We start from the raw sequence: 16,296 nt of genomic DNA on the forward strand, positions 1-16,296 counted from the left end.
CACCTAGTGAACCGATTTTGATGATTCTTTTTTTAATGGATAGGGGATGGCTCAACTTAGGTCCCATTACTTTGACCATATTTGTTCTTTAGAAAAAAAGTTATGGGCAAAAAACAGTAAATTTTATGCAATTTCCCTATTAAATGATTAAAATGATATTGTAGCGAAGTTCGCACTTATCATCCGTGGATAACGGTGGCTCAGTGGTAGAATTCTCGCCTCCCACACGAGCGACCCGGGTTCAAATCCCGACTAGGACAAGGTGAATTTTACTAAAATTTCGTTTCTACTGTTTCCCGTATTTTCTCGAATGTTCTATTAATTTCTGTATCTTTCCAAGTCTGGAAAGTTCCAGCACTTTCTCAAGTTACATATAAGGAGATGTAACGTTCATTCTTGGTTCTGAATAAAGATCTCGAGTTGAGACTAACGAGTATTCGCTTCATTTGGCTTTCACATTGTCTTCGCTATCTTCATCTGCGCGACAATATGAAACTCATTGTTATAAAAGTTTGGTACCATATAACAGTAACATTAATGGTAATTGTAATGATAATTTTGAATAAAGGCTTTTCTAAAGCAATACAGTGATATAGAGCCGAACTTCTTACTAGAAAACTTCTTACTTTTACTGAAATGTCTACATTTACACTAAAATGAATGAAATAAAAAATTTTTGAAAAGAAAATAGAACCGATTTCAAAATTGCTCTAAAAAGTGAAAAATAATTTTATTCCTTAAACACCATCGATAATACTTTTAAACATAATTTTTGAAGTTGGCACAAAAACGATAGATAAGATTATTCACAGCCATAACTAAACTACAACTATAAGTTTAACCAGGCCTAACTTCTTCACTACCACATACATTATGCATTGATAACAGCATATTTGAGTAACGATATAAATGTTTCGTTCCTAACTTTGGATGATTTTCTGAAAAAAATATGAACGAAGCATCGTTACTCAGGATTTTACTTTTTGTTTTTGTGCCAACTTCAAAAAGTATGTTTAAAAGTATTATCGATGGTGTTTAAAGAATAAAATTATTTTTCACTTTTTAGAGCAATTTTGAAGTCGGTTCTATTTTCTTTTCAAAATTTTTTTATTGTTATTAGCGACCGACAAAATTGTAAATTCTTAGCAGCCAAGGAAGCATTTTAGGTGCGAAACAAATTATTTCTCTGGGTTTATTGATAAATTTAGCGTACCGCAGCTTATGACTGATACTTTTTTATGAAGAAGTCAACCGGGTGCTTTGTTAGACTTTGATAATTATTATTATTATTATTATTGTTGTTGTTGTTGTTGTTATTTATTATTATTATTATTATTATTTCCTATTATTATACGCTATTGTTTTTATTTATTTGTTTAATGCATATCATTATGTAGGAAAAAACTTGCTGCATTTCTGTGCTCAATGTGCGATATAAAAAAAAATTTTACGATATTTGATTCCCGCAGTAGTTAGCATCAGATGCATTTATTATTTTCTATTCGAGATAGGAAATTAAAAGAAATCGCTCTAATTCTTATTTTAGATACTTTCTTTCATTGACATGTCGTTGAATTTGGTCGTAGCTGCAATTATGCGCGTCACGAATTGTTTAATGTTATGCCGCTTTGGTGGTTAATGAATAATTTATTGCAACTATGACAACAATAAACACTAATGACTGGCATATTTATTCCGATAATTCTACAGTCGAGCTGAAAATTTCATAATTTAAATCAGATAATACGTCGTTATTTAAATTACACAATCATTCATTTTAAGAACATATTTTTTTTCTTTCTATGTGTTCTGAATCAAAGTTGCATCATCTCCTTCTCTGCAATAACTAACAAAACAAGTAAATAAAAATATGAATAAGTAAATAAATAAAAATAAGTTTTATTTATTTACTGCTATGTTTTACAGGAACAAATATTTATAGTAGCAAAGAAAAAAAAATACTGGATTCTAAACGAAACTTTGGCATGTAGGCTTATTGAAATATAAAACAGGATAAATTTTCTAAAGGGTACGTTTATGAAGAGAATATAATTTAACATCTTTTTTTCTTCTTTTTTTAATGATAAAGACAAGAAATTAAAATACAATGAAGAAATTTTTTTTGGCCGTGCTAACGGTGAATTACATCTAAAGTTGGGGCAACCGAACCTGGCAGCGTCCTACTGCTTTGATTAGGATCTGTGTTGCCTTCCCAATGCGACCAGGTTAAGTTTGCCCCAGCTATAGGTATTGAAAAGGTTTATTAAGATTGCATCCGTGTTATGATAAAAATTAGAAAAGTCCACAATAATATATTTTGAAGTTCCTTTTCAAAAAAGGAAGTATTTTTAAAAATCGTTTCTAAGTTATCATTATCAATATCTGAGTTTTTTAGCGCTTCCAACAAAAGTAGCACCACCTTAAGTACAAAGCCATTCCACAGCAAACCTAAAAGACTTAATTGTCGTAGGCTTGTAAGGGATGCTAATTTCACGCAATAAAAATGGAAATACGATTCAAATATTTAGTCAAGCATATTTTCATCCTTGTACTTTAAGTGAAAAATTTGCCTCTAGGAAAGCATGGGGTGAGGAAGGCACTCGTAATTTTCAAAGTATTAAATTTGAAACTTTTGGTTTTTCAAATTACAAAATGATAAGCATTCTAAAAGTTAAAAATTAAAAGAGTAGGAAACTTTAATTTTCCTTTCATCTTCCAATTCATCAATCGAAAAAAAAGTTTTTTTTTTCAGTGCAGTAATGTGTAGTATCTGAAGAAAAGAGTTTTTTTAGATATTTGAAGAGACGCGTTTTGGATTCCGTACTAGCAAGTTTGAAATGTTGGAATTTGACGTTTTTCACGTGCTTTATTTTCAGCGAAAATCAAATACGCCAGCTTGTACAATAAAGCCAGCGTACAATAGATGACAAAAATCCAAAAAAAAGGGGGGGGGGGAGACAAATGAAAAATGTGCAGTTACTGCACTTTACCTTTCCACGGCAGTATCATGGTCTTGTGGTTCGATAATAATATGGCTTGGTGGAAAAAGTATAGATATTTTTCATACATAAAAATGCTAAATGATGTAATAAATAACCGATATGTCAAGTTTTGTGAAAATTTATTCAGTATGTTTTGTGTACATGGATGGGACATAAGTGTCTGTATGGTTCATAAACAGGGCCTTATTTCCGAGAGAAAAAGTATGGAAGCCTTATATTTCTTCTATTCATATACGAGTAACCTGAATTCTGGCAAGTAAATAACTAAATAAGTTAAAATAAAAGTTAAAGGAAGAAGAGAAAAGAAACGAATGAATGTCTTCTCAAGCAGACGAAGAAATTAAGATCAATATCCTGGAGTGCACTCGCAAAATTTTCAAGTGCAGGAAAGATTGGTTTTATCTTTTATCTTACCGACACTCAGCAAGTGGGCGACGATAAAATGTAAATAGTCATAACTTATTAGTATTTTTTGACCGAGTATTACGTAAAAAAATTTTTTAAACCAATGAATGCCTCATCTTAAAATTAAAAGTAGGGAATATTAATGCAAAACACATGCGAAAGGAAAATATTTTCATAATTTCTGCTCTGCAAAAGTAGTTATGGCAGTTATAGTTAATAACGACACATTTTGTCGCTGTGTTCACACTGAGAGAAAAAACTATTGAGTGAAGGGTAAGTGCACCAAATAAGGCCACCGTAAGGTTCATGCCCTAATATCAAGTTTATTCAGGGGCGGATTCAAGGGTAAGGTCATGGAGTCATGACCTTCCACCCCAAAATTTTAAAAGAGTACCCTTAAAAAGTACTATCCGACTGAAAGCAATTGAAAAGTTCTACATTATCAATAGAAAAACGTTTTAAACCATATTTGATATGCTCGAAAACATTCTCAAAAATTCCATATTTACTTCAGTGGAAAGGAGAAAGATTCATTCTCACGTTTGGGGTACTTCTGCACAAACTCTTACGTATGTTAAGCATGTGCAACGCAGAATCATATTCGGCACCCGATCCATTGATGTCTTTATTAGTGCAACAGAGTCCTATTAAAGTATACAATGGCCTTATTGGACTACCATATACTTTTCTGGGAAAAATAATCAATGGAAAAAATGACAGTGCGGAGCGACAAATTTCTTTGTAAATTCGTCAGTTACAAAAATTAGGCTTTCTAGAACAATTAACAACATTTTTTACACGAGTAACCTACTGCGAATCACGAAGAAACAAAATTTTCTGTGAATTAAGATCAAACAAATTTTCAAGATTCTTCTGTAATAACTGTTGCTACCCTTTTGCCTGCTGATAACAAACTGCTTGTTGTTAACGCTTTATTATTACTTAGGCTTTTTGATGACGCCAAAGTCAATGAATTTTAGTCATACTGCATCAAAAAATATGGCAATGGCTTCATTAATCTAAAAGGCCTAAATTGGCACGGCATCTTATAATTTCTGGTGACTGAAGAAGCTGCCAATTTACGTCATATATGTGAATATTTCTGTAAGGAAGGAACAGGAAAGATTATGCAGGAGGAAAATAATCTTTGTTTTCGGAATGGATGTACTGATGGACTCCGGAGCGCAATATTGATGAGCGTGGTACTCATCAATATTTCGCTCTCTGCCCTTGTTTACCGCCTAATTTATCAAAAATCACTGAAAAAAAAGTGCAGGAACTGAGCACCCGTGAGTTCTAATACAAATTAAGCCCTGTCCGTAAGAGATGCAAAAGCGACATCTATTTCCTAAAAATTAATTAATGTGTTATATAGAAAATATTTGGATAATTAATGCCATTGCTCACATTTAAACTTCAATTCAAAAGTTATTTTGAATGAAAGTGGAATCATAATAGTACAAATATAGGTTCAAAATTATCATGTATATTTCATCTGCGATGATTTCATAACAAAATTTCTGTGTATTTAGTTTTTAAATAATTATTTTTGCTAATATTAAGATTCGGATGTCTCATCAACGGGTACAAAATATAATTTTTAAATAATATTTGTTTTCGATAACTTATAAAATGAATTTTTAATTTCGTGGTCACATGTGCCTCATGGTCTCTAAAAATGATTCTCCCTTCTCCCTTCGTCTTTTGAAATTATCTGATGTCAAGAATAACATACAAATGTTACAGTTAAAAAAAAAAAATAAAAAAAAATAAAGACACATTTTATTAACGTATTTACGTATTTTTATGCTCTAAAACATATGTAGTTATTATTACATTTGTAATATGAGTATTGGCAAATTTACTGCATTTTACAAACTGTACAAAATAACAGAAAAATATATGTTTACAAGAGAGCATTAGTAAAATATTAACACAATGTTAATACAATGGGTGGGATTTTTTTGAGCTCTAATTGTGTCAAACTGCGGTATCCTTGAAAAAACATGGCAGTTCTGCTTAAGTGCCACAGTAATGACTTTTTCTGGTACTTATTTTCCGACACCAATTCGACTTTTTTTTTCTTTGGCTCAAAAACTATGGTAGCAGTTGTCTACCCTGCTCCGTCCCCTTACATTAGTTATGTCCTTCTAGGGAGGAACGCCCCACAGATTTGAAACCAATGGGTTAAATTAAAAAAATAGGAATCACTGAAATGAAACTTCAAATGAATTACTAAATTTACTTCACATGAGAAACCTTTGAAATTATCAAAAATTTTAACTCATGTCACATTTTTGAATTTTATCAATAGATTTTATTATGGTGGCAAGCCTGGATTTGCATATTCGCAAACCCCGCATTTGCGAAGGGCTCCACGTCCTTAAGGAGCCCAACGGCCCATGAAGTTGGAAAAAAAATTGAAAAAACTATCACTAAGACTTTTAACGTTGCAAATATATACTGCTGGCCTCTGTGGAGCAGCGATGAGTTCGGGTTTATTTTTGAGAGCCAGGGCCCGCCCAAGCGCGAAAACTTGTAACCGCGCCCGGGTGATATTGTCTCGGACCAAAATCCGAGCCCGCCTTGAGCCCGAGGGAAACTTTCTTGTATCAAAAACCGAGCCTTATACAGTCTGACATGATTTAGTGAAAAGTTAGCCTTAGTTGTTGTTTTACAACAACTAAATATATGTACGTATATTGCTTCTGTGATTGGTTCACAGTGTCTTTTTTAAATCCCTCTGTTAATGTAAAATGTTATGTTAAATATTCTTCATTAACAGAAGTTTTAAAATTTTCTCAAAATGCTCCATTTCAAATGCATTACTGTATGATGTATTGTAATAGTAATTTCAAAAAAAAAAAAAAAAAAAACATATTATAACTTTGCGTAAAATACGTTTTTTTTTTTTTGGATAAATTTTCACATTGATTGAGATTGAATTGATTCAAATGTTCATTTGACTTCTCACAGCATGATAATGTCTATTTGCTTTGAATTTGTTTGGATATTGACGATTGAATATCTTAGCTTGAGTTCGAGCCTGCCCGAGCCCGAAAACTAGTTTCGGTTCTACAGCCCAAGCCCGCTTCGGGCCCGAGCTGAGCCCGTCTTATCTCTACTGTAAAGGAGCTATACAGATTTTGTTTGCAGAGAGCCCCCAATGTATAGATCCGGGCTTCGGTGGACGGTGGACTACATTGTTAAATGCTTAAGCTAGGAATTGCAAATTGAACACCAACTGAAAACTATAATCTGATAAACACATCACTGCACTTACTCCAATTTTCCTCGTAGTCCACAACTCCTGACCGATTGATTACGTCCTTAATAGAAAAATCAATTCATAATTGATAACAGAATTCCGAACAATTAATGTCAGTTAAGCAGTGGTTTTGACACGTGATATTCACACTTTAAACCTCTTATAACAATAAAATTAATCAACCATACACGATAGGCAAACCTCGCATGGAATAGCATGTACCAGCGTGCTATCACAATTAAGGAGTTCGTAATTGACCCATGCAGCAGTATAAATTTCTACACACCTAAAGATGTGTCAGTACTAAGTCACAAATAAGTGTAACTTAACTTCCGTATTATTAAACAGTGATAGACACGAGCACCATTAAGAGGAGGCCCGTTGAAGAGAACCAACACAACCGGAGGGCACTCTCATGTCTTTTCTATTATTTAGAAATTCGCCAAGCGTGGAGGAATGAATAATTCACTTTTCTTCAGACATTTTATGGAAAAAGAATGTATTTTGTGTTTAGCTTGTGAGGAGAAAGTGACACGTTTTGAAATGGAGGAAAGGATTAAATAATAGCTTTGATTTCCTGAACTTCTGTTATGGAATTAATAATACCTATTAAACTTGTTTTAATCTCGCATTTGATATTCACGTTACTGTTTGGAATTGGTTTTTGGCACTTTATTGGGGTAGTAATTTTTCTTCATTTACGACTGGTATCAAAAATTATTTTTCTGAAATTTGATTGAACACTGATTGCGTTTTTTGATTGCAGTAAAAACCTAAACACGTATTTAAATGATTTCCTGAAGAATAAGACCGTCTTTTAGACTTCCAGGCACGTCTTCTTGGTTTTTCGTTTTGGAAATTTATTTCCATATTTGTCGTTTTAATGAAGTAATGACAAACTATTCTTCTTTGCTTATTTCCTTTTAATTTCTAAAATTAGGAAAAGTCTTACTTCTCCACATCAAAAAATGTTGTTTTTTTCCTATTTAAATGCAACTATTTTTCTGTGTGTGATTTCAACGACATTTTTTTTACAACCATTTTGACTCAGTCGTATTTTAGTGCTTCCTGTTGTGAATATTGGGGTTTAATGCTAAGTAAACATATTTTTTAACATCATGATAATAGATGCTTTCGAAAATTTTAAACATGTTGATAACATTTATGCCCAATAATAAATAAAACGTAATCGGCTATTTCCGTATGATTTACACAACATTTTTTAAACTTTCGAATATATTTGTTTAAACAAATCAGCTGTCAATATAAATAAAAAAATAACCATCTCTATTCCCCCTCCCCCAATGCTTAAATAAAAAAAAATCCATTATATGTTACTAGAAATTTCTTTTTAGTGTCTGTAGTGAGATTTTTTTGGGCGAAAGATTAATGCAATCTGAACAATGTAACTTCCTTTCGATTAAGACGTTTCAATTACAATTGATTCTCCGAATGATTTTCAAATCCAATGTTTGGCTATCGTGTGATTTCTTGACAAGTTTTCTAATCGAATGATCGGTTACAGAGACTCTTCTGATGATTATCGAATCAAATAATCAGTTCTTCACTTGTCTTATCTCACGACCGGATAACTGCTGATTCTTCCAATGATATTTTAATCGAATGATTGTTTATTAAGGAATTCTTGGCTAGAGTTTTCTTATCGAATGATCTGTTATGAAAGGATTCTTCGAATGATTACCTAATCGAATTTTTGACTGCTGAGTGATTCTTCAAATGATTGTCTTATTGAATGAACGGATAACGACTGATTTTTCGGATGATTTTCTAATCGAGTAGTTGGTTAGCTAGTGATTTTCTACTACTTTCCATCTGATTTGTCGATTAACGAATGATTCTTCGACTAGTTTTCTAGTCGAGTGATCAGTTATTGGAGAATTCTTCTGATGCTTTTCTAATCGGTTTTCAATCGGTTGGCTATTGAGGGGTTCTTCAAGTGATTGTCTAATTGAATGATCGCATAACGACTGTTTTTACAATGATTTTCTAAGTTTTTCCCAATTGAGTGATTTGTTATAGAGTGATTTTTTTAATGATTTCCTAATTGAATGATCAATTCTCGAGATATTCTTTGATTGGTTTTATAATTAAATGCTTCGGTTATCGGACACCTTCTTTTTAATAAATTTCGCCTGAGAAATTGTATTTTTCTATGTTTACGGATTATGAAATCATTCGAAAGAATCATTCAATAGCCGATCATTGAAAAGAATCACTCAATATCTGCTCATTGGATCATTAGAATTGCTCAATATGTGTTCATTCAATCATGCAAATCACTTGATTAAGTCCATCACTTTTCTCCACGCTATCCCGCTTTTTAGTGATACGCTTTAGGTTATACTGCCCATCACATTTTTATATGCTGTCAAATATTTATTCATAAGTATAATTTTTAAAATAAAAAAAATGATTGATTCTTTTTCCATCAACATACGATATTAATATGAAGATAATCAAAAGGCAATGTCACAGTCATAATGAGGAGTATAGACTTTTCTTCTTAAATTGAAATTGATCGACGAGTAGAAAGCAAACGTTTTGTTTTTGACTTAAAAAGAAAGCAATTGGAGTGAAAAATGGCAAAAGTATTTTCGCTTCTTTTTCGAGGAAAACGCTAAACAATTTATTCACACTTCCACTTTCACTAGAATCCGCGTTTACGTGAAACGGACTGTAATTTTCTTTTCAAAACAATACTTATTGTTTCACGGCCGAAATGCGTAATTATCAGCTTTACGCTCACAAGCTAATTAAACCTGTCACTCGTAGTAATTTTCATATAAGATAACCAGTGTAAATGCTTCCTTGAAAGACAAAAATGACAATCCAGGTTTGCTAAAAATTGCCTGAAGCACTCAATATCCCTTTCAAAAGTTCATAACCACCGCATTGGGTTAAACTGATTATTAGATGTAATTTCCATAACATCAAATTTTTTAATGTTAATAAGGGGCACATATTTTCCCCAGTTTAGGCTTGTTGATTGGATTTTGTTGGACGAAGTTACGTGATTACGAACAATCAAGCTTTTACTTCAAAATAGGTTCTTCTTTTCTACCATTGGTTATTGTCGCGGTGGCCTGGATCTGTAAGCATCGGACACGTAACTGGAAAGTCGTGGGTTCGATGCCTCCCGAGCGAACATTTTCCGTGGAACTGAAGCTTGTTAAATCTGCTGTAAGCGCACAGTCCTTCAATACCTATAGGTGTGCTGCATCAGAGGTTGTTCGACTCTTGGTATGGATCAAAAAGCAGATATGTCTTTAGTTCCGCATCCAACCAGCGAAACTGTGTATTGTGGTAAGAACGAAGGAACCCGCAGTTTCGACTATAGTGTAGTGTACTATAAATTCTATCATTTTAAAGTGAATTAGTTGGCCTCCTCTAGGGAGTTATTTTATCCTTTTTCACAAATCATACTCCTTTTTACAGCATGTACACCAAAATAACTTCTTCGAATCTTTTTATAAATTATGATATGCTTATTTTATGTATTTTGAAGCATAGAACGCCTCATGATTTCTGTTAAAAATTGCTATAAAGCCATTGAACGTTTTTCAAAGCTTGATGCTTTATTGTAATGATGACCTATTTATTAATTACGGAATATAAATTAATTCAAATGGCTGCCTCGGCGAGTTGCTGTAACGCATCCTCGCAATCCAATTTCACATAACATTTTCGGTGGTTTGAAGTCCTGTTTTGAATAGCTCTATCAGTATTGTGTTTTTTAAAGTTTAGACTTGCGTCAAGAGTCATCCAACCGTCCAAATGTTGACACGATTTACTGAACTTGACGATTAAATGATCAATTTTAGAGCGCAAAGATTTGAGTGGCAAAAAGCACCATCATGCTTATAGAATCAGAGTCTATGACCAATTTATGTCCAAATTCATTGATACGTATTTGGAAATAAGAAAGGGATTACTATTCTTCTGTAAGATCTGTAACGGGTGAAGATTTTATGGTTCGAGCACTCACACGTTCAGCAACTGCAGCAATGCATTATGATTCAGAGAATGGTGGGTAGAAATATTCGATGCACCCTTCTCCTGACGTCCAAACGACATTACACCTGCGTTCCAAGTGATGCCGTACACTTTGCAGTATGTCTGGAGCCAGATGCAATTGCTGCAGTGATCCAGTTTTTCACTCTGTTAAAATTAGCAGGTGAGAGGGCAGGGTACAAACGTAGTATCATTTACACGTTCCCACAGGAAAAACATCACACGCTGTTAGGTCTGCTGGACTAAGGAGCCAATCATAAAGTGTTTAATAACTTCTCCCTTGACATTCTATTCAAAGCTGAGGAATGTTGTGTTTAGAATTGAACTCCTTGAGGTGACAATGAGGTAGACAATTGAAGCTCAACCGCTAGTTCTATCATTCACACTTTAAAAAATTGTGTGTATTGTCCGTTTTTCACGAGAAGGACTTCGCCACGCCTCCTCGAACGCCGAGTTCCATTTTACGCAGGGTGATCGGTAAGAAATCCATGCGCTTCTAAATGAGACAACCAGACAGCCTTAACTTGGGCGTGCTTTTAATGTGCAGAAAGTCTTCGTGTCCTTTACATCACTTGCTTCACTTGTCTGTTGTCATTTTAGTAATTCTTACATTTTAAAAACTGTTGCTTTTCCAAAAAAAAAAATGCTATGATCCGAATCTACCTTCTGCCGAAAACAGCGAAATAGAATCATCGGATACCACGTGACGAAGGATGAGTCAGGTGCCTTCTCGTGGAAAACGGACAATAACCTAAATCGGTGTCCTTCTTAGCTGCCTCCACTACTCTGGAGTAACTCAACTGATATAAATGGTGTAAAAATACTCATCGCCTGGGAAGGTTAGATCATGGTAATGTAACTATAGGTTACACGTCAGCAAAATGTAAGCTTTCATCTGATTTTCTTGAACAATTTATCAATTTCATGTTTTTTAACAACCAATACGCACCAGTTATTTATTTATATTAATATACAGACAATACATTTTTATTGCACTAAGGCAGGAAATGACCCAAGTGGTGTCCGAACCCATAACGCGAATCTCAGACAGGTCGCAAAGCGAGAGCTTTTACCGCTCGGCCACCAAGGACAGTTTTCGTTTCGCTAATAAGAGTGCAGCTGTTATGTGCCAGTTCCGATCTTTACGCTTTGAATTCTACTGAAAAAATAGTGCAATGTTTCTCCAACAATTTGAGTTTTTAAAACAACAGATGCTATAAAAAATTGTTGTGTTTAAAATTGAACTCTTCAAGGTGCCAATGAGATAGCCAATTGGAGAATCTCAATAAAATGAAATATTTAGGAAAAAATGGAGAAAACCATGTGCCAAAGCAGTGAAGAAGTTTAAAGAAGAAGCATCACAATATGATGTTATTTTTAGTTGAAGACGGGGAGAATTTTTGCAACGATGCATTTTACAACTTTTTTACGATGACTTTTTTTCCTCCTCAGCATTTTTTTTTTTTCAAAAACAGTTCCTCTCGTCTTAAAACACTTAGATAGTACTGTATAATACAACTAAGCTAATTTATTTCTTTGATATTAGAGACTTTCTTGGTATAAATTGTCTTTTTGAAAATCATATCTCTCTCCAACCATAGAAGTGACGCATCTCAAAAAGTTGAAAAAAAGGTACTAATTATTGATTTGAAATTTAAATTAGGTGCTCTTTTTTGACACAAAGGTCGCACAAACTAAGTTAACAAAACTGGTGCATAGTAGCATATAAATTGTTGTAATCAATAGTGAACAACTCAGTAACCATAGCATCACAAATGTGTTGAGCATATAAGAAGAAATTAGTTGAAAGTAGTACAGCGTCAAACCTTGATTGTCTAAAATGCTGTTTCTTAAAATATTTTTGAGCAATCACTAATTGCTAATTGATACAGTGATAAGCAAATGGATGTAAGTGGCAAGGTCAAAAATTTTGAGGTAACTAATACAACTGGTTCGTGAACCTCTCCTATGTCTTGGGGTAAGAGATAGTATTAGGAGCCCTGTGCTGCTAAACAACATGATTTAGAAAGACTTTTTAATGAAACTCTATCTAGAACCTTATCTTTAAACGCATTTTACTCAAAACTTGAAAATGTCCTCTTCCATCCCTTTGATCCTCACTGCCTCAATTGTCCTTACTTAGTGTAAGTTGGCGTTCTAGGTGACTTGTGAGGTCTACCGGCCTTCGCGCTCGGGAACTCCTTCTGAGCGGTGGTGTCCATGTCCCCAGAATCAACTTCATTTATACCCGACCCTGTCGATTTAGCACAGTACTCTTTCGACAAAACCGGCATCAGCTCCTGGCATGAATTTGAATTTTGACATATTGAATTCAGATTATGTTTTTTGCAATCATAATGGTGATAGGCGCCATTTTTAGAAACAAGAAACCAACTAGTAGGGTTCTATCGCAATTCGCGATTGCGAAAACATAATTTGAATCCTTTAAGATATTAAACAATTACTATTATTATTATTATTATTATTACTATTTATAGTTATTACTATTATATTAATAATAATAATAATAATATAATAGTAATAATAATAATAATAATAATAATAATAATAATAATAATAATAATAATAATAATAATAATAATAATAACAATAATAATAATAATAATTATTATTATTATTATTATTATTATTATTATTATTATTATTATTATTATTATTATTATTGTTGTTGTTGTTGTTGTTGTTGTTGTTGTTGTTACTATTGAGCAGAGTCATTTATGTTTCCATAGTGTAGTTAAGACAAATCCCAAATATTAAGATCAATTCTTTTAAATTTAAATCACCGAATTTTAATAATTTTTAAATACAAGACTTAGCGTGGAGAGCGAGTAAAATCGGAAACGGTAAGAGTTCTTAAAATTTTAAAACAATGTCACTTAATCAGTCCTAGTAACCTTGAAAACTCAGACCACAAAAGCCAGATTTCAATAATCTTAACCCTCCAGCGACAAAATAATTCGTGATAGCACGAAAAAAACCCAGCAGACATTTTAACATAGTATCACACATCACGCTTAAAAGCAAATGGCAAGAAACTGGCATAAAAACTAGGTTGAGGTTAACACAAAGGATAATCATCTTCATCCCGTGATGCCCATTTTCTTCTCTTTGTTGCCATTTTTTATTCCTTAAAGTTGCAGGAACGATGTTTTTGTTGAAACATTTGTGGAGCTAGTTTGAATGTAGATTTGTGGTTCCGCCATAGTTTTGCAGCTTTTATAACACTCATTCGCGTTTCAATTTATTCTTCTTCGCTGTTTTTTTTCCCCTTTCTTTTCTTTTTCTTATTTAAATGGAGTTGTAGAAAAGTTTATTACATTTTCTGAAGACGAAAAAAATAAATAAAATTCAGCCCACTCATTCACGTCTCAATTTGAGAATGATTAAACGGATTTTTTTTTTTTTTTTTTTTTTTTTGCGTTGGATTTTTGGTTCAAACTATTATAATTGTTTCGATTAAAATAGGTTTTCAAAGTTGTAATTGATTATAATCATTATCGCATAAACACCAGGATTTGAAGTACGGAAGCACTCCTGCGTACATAACATGAAAAATTACAATGGTTTAAATCCTTTCCATACAAATTTCGCTTCAAACTTTTTTACGTCACAAAGACTAAGGTTCAAATGAACATAAGATAACAAAAAATATCTTTTTAATAAATTAATAATAAACATATTGTTATTATTATTAATGTCACAGTAAAAATTATTTATATTATTGCTATTTCTGTTGTTGCTGTTATTAATAGGGTATCTCCCAAGTTTTGCCGACAAGAAATTTCTTTCCCCCTGCCTTTCAGTTTCAACAATACATTTCGATACATTTTAGGGGGGGGGGAGGAAATTAAAAATGTCGGCGAAACTGGGAATGAATCATAAGTAGTAGTAATATTATTAAAAAGTAATGGCAATAACTGTAATAATAATAACCCTTATAATAAAAATAACAAATTATTATTATTATTATTATTATTATTATTATTATTATTATTATTACAGATGCTGTCATTATGTTTATTTTCGTGATAAAGGTAATTTATTCTTCTTCTTATCAATATTATTATTATTAATTTTAATATTATCATTAATATTATTTATTATTATCTTCGTTATAAAAGTAATTATTGTTTTTAATATTATTACTATTATTAATGTAATTATTATTTGTATTATTAATATTATGATAATTATTATTATTTTTTATTATTACTACAGTGGTTGTCATTATTATTATCTTCGTTATAAAAGTTATTATTATCAATAATATCATTACTATTATTAATGTTATTATTATTAATATTATGATAATTATTATTATTTTTTATTATTACTACAGTTGTTGTCATTATTATTATCTTCGTTATAAAAGTTATTATTATCAATAATATCATTACTATTATTAATGTTAAATTATTATTATTATTATTATTATTATTATTATTATTATTATTATTATTATTATTATTATTATTATTATTATTATTATTATTATTATTATTATTATTAATGTTGCTATTATTATTATTATTTCTATTATTAATGTTGTTATAATTATTATTATTATTATTATCATTGCAATTGCCACTCGTAAAATGTGAATTTGATTTTAATTATTGTTTATCTTCGGGTTCATGAAGATTTTAGAAAACAGAATCGGTTTGAAAATCGGTTAAAGACATTAAAGGAGATAGATTGTCGTAAACTGGGAACTTGGTAACTTTTAAAAATATGTAAAAAATAAGGAAATGTTTTTGTTTACTCAAACTTAGTTGTTAGTTTTCTTATTTTTAGCCTTCCTTAAAATTTTGGCGATCATAATAATTAATTTAATTATGGAATATTTTAGCCTTGGCATTCGCACTTCTGCGTAATTATTAATTTTGCGCAATCTTAACTCAATTTAACAAATTTTTAATAGGAGGAGAGTGTCCACGTAGATATTTACTGATTCTTACCTCCAAATGTTGGCAAATATACGGGAGTGTAATTTGATTTAGTTATTTCTCTGTACCCAGTGCAGCTTTTTTGTTGTTAAAGATGTACTCTAAAGAACTAAATCACATTTAGCTGCTTCATATCTTTATTCAAAAATGAAAGTTTGAGATGGACAAAACAAGATGAAAAAAAAAAAAAAAAACATATAAGTGTGAAAGAGGTTTCGTTCCCCAATCAAAGCCTTTACGTTTTTTCTGTTGATTATATTTTAGTAATGTTTTGGTAAAATTGCGAGGTATAACGAAAACTCAACACACATTACTTAAAACACATAAGCGAAGAGAGGAAGGGGGGGGAGACAATATTAAGATATAGGAGACTTGTTTTCTTGTTGACATAACTTAAAAATAAAATCAGTTTCCAAAAATAAGATTAAAAAAAACCCACATAGCTACCCAGAAATGCTTAAAAAAGTAAGTTAAAAGTCTCAAAACAACATATTTAACAAATAAGTAAAACATTTAAACAAATGAATTCGAAATTTGACTGGAAATATTGAAGTAGTTAAAAACATGCGACTATCTCTAGTTACAAAAAAACTTTTTTTTTTTTTTTTTGGTCGGGGGAGAT

The sequence above is a fragment of the Uloborus diversus genome, chromosome 9 (assembly GCF_026930045.1).
Source record: "Uloborus diversus isolate 005 chromosome 9, Udiv.v.3.1, whole genome shotgun sequence".
In the NCBI taxonomy this organism is placed as follows: Eukaryota; Metazoa; Arthropoda; class Arachnida; order Araneae; family Uloboridae; genus Uloborus; species Uloborus diversus.